The following is a 2,385-nucleotide window of genomic DNA, read 5'->3' as shown; positions in this document are numbered from 1 at the left end:
TCGAGCTGTCTCTGTGTCCTTTCGGTCCTCAGGAGATCCGAGGAGCCGGAGTATCAACGACGTGTTAACGGTTTCCCTCGCTCCCTCCCCAAGCCGTTAGGAAATGTGTGTGTGGTCAATTTATCACATTAGTGAGAGCAGAAAGTGTTAAGTGGACGCCTGATATCAGAGGTGTGAGCGCTAATTACCACAGCGCGTTAGCTTGTGTATTGACAGTGTGTTTTGGTTTTGCGGGAGCGCGCTCACACGGCGGAGAGGAGGAAGGATCCTCTGTGATTTGCATCAGCAGTTAACTAAATGCGCATATTCCCCGCCGTCAACACTCATGTTTATTGCAGGGCCCGGTTCCCTAAACACACTCGGCAGGACGTCACGGCAAAGCCAATTAGCAGCCAAATCTGGAGGCAAGTTCACACACACAGAATGAGAATCAACTCGACTCTCAATCCACAGTTCAAAACAGCAAAATTCACTTTTTCAGTCTCCTAAAAACATCACCCGCTCCCACCTGCACACACACACAGAAACACACTCATCCTGTCATACCAGGCTTCATTTGCACCATCGTGGACTACAGTCCCCGATTCTAGTGCCTTTCAGAGAGTAATTTTAATTTACATCAAAGTAAAGACACGGAATAGGACACCGTGCTTGGATTCCTCTATGATTCATTATGTAGGATGGACATTCAAGTCAGTTCACTGGAGAAGTCACACAGAGCAGGCAAAGATAAAATCAAAAAACAGAAAGGTAAAATGAAAACATTGGTGGATCAAAGAGAAAAGTTAAGAACAACAACCACATTTCAATCAAACAGCAAGAAAACCAAATTAAAATAAACTTTTACATTATAGTTCAGTTGTTCCAGATAAATTCAACCATAAACAAAACACAGATACACACAGAAGAACAGAAACTATTGAAGAGTAATTTTAGAAGGAAAGCTGAAAAGAAGCAATTAATTTAATGGAAAAAAAAAAGTGGGGAAAATCACGTGGCTGCTTGAAAAAAGAGGAAAGAGAATTGGAAAAGCAGATCGAAGGATAAGATCAAAGAAAATCAGGATAAGAGGATAAAAAGTGGAGAAAGAAGATGGAGGGAATCAGTCAGGATAGAAAGAAGGAGAAGGGGAGGGGTTAAACCAAAGTGCTTGTTGTGAGGTTAACAGGAATTAGAAACTTAAATACAGTAACTTCGATCTTTGTGGACACGCACGTGCAGCAGGAGAACTGAAAGCAGTCGAGGCGCTGAAGGAAAAGTGGAACTAAGCTGCGGAGCTGCGGAGCTGCGGGGGGACAGGTGAGAGCTGCAGGAAGGAGGAGGCAGGAGGCAGGGCTCCAAACACACACCTGGCTTATTGAGATAAACCGTTGTGCGCTAGAACAACACGCCAAAAGATACTTTTTTTGTTGGTATTTTCGTGCACACTGACAGTCTATGGTGTTTATAAAGTGTGCAACCTTCTTTGGGTCGTTTCAATATTTGATATTTGTGCAACAGTTTGGATGGACTGTAAACAAATCACTCTTAACCAGAAAGTATTATTTAAAAAAAAAAAAAAAAGTGCGTTTTGTTGGCCTATTTCTCATTATGTATCGCTATCTATATGATATAGCTTTTACCCTTTGGCACTAAAACAAACCACAACAACCTAGATTGTGTGTAATTTTCTTAATGTTTTGTGTTTAAAGGTCTTCATGCCATAATTTCAATAATCACCATATTAGACCATATGTGGTCAATATGATAACATTAATTCTATAAATGCTGCTGATTTGCTTGCTACTACTTCATTCAGGGTGAAGTTTAATTCATTTTATAATGAATACATTCCTAATTAATCACTTTATTTCAGAGAGCCTAAGTTTAAATCAGAAACTTTTCAATATGTGGAAGGAATGGTAGAGAGACCATGAAAAAACTAATGAGCAAATTTGATGGTTATTTTGCAGTGTTTTTACGATCTTGTCAGGATCAGTATATAAGAAAATAAAGTTGATGAAGCAGAGCTGAATTCAGTCTTCAGTGTTTGGACTGATGCCTTTGTTATTCAGGAAAATGCTCCTTTCTTTATATTTGTTCATTCTCGAAGCCCCAAAAGTGTCTGAATAATACAAGTAATTCAGTTTTAGATGGTTTAAAGTCTCTTTTAATCACAGGCAGAAAATATAAACAACATAAATTATTTTGGCATTTATATACAAATATATCCAAATAGTGAGCGAAGCTGGATAAACTTAACCTTTGGCCCTGACATTTAAAGTGCAGCACATATCCAGTGAGATTCTGTCTGAGGAGTTTGGGAATGTGATCCAGCGGGAGATAAAATCCCCACAAAGCAGAATGAAGTCACTATTAATTGGATTTTGTCGACCACAGACACAC

The sequence above is a fragment of the Salarias fasciatus genome, chromosome 11 (assembly GCF_902148845.1).
Source record: "Salarias fasciatus chromosome 11, fSalaFa1.1, whole genome shotgun sequence".
NCBI lineage: Eukaryota > Metazoa > Chordata > Actinopteri > Blenniiformes > Blenniidae > Salarias > Salarias fasciatus.
Note: the sequence above shows the minus strand (reverse complement) of the source record.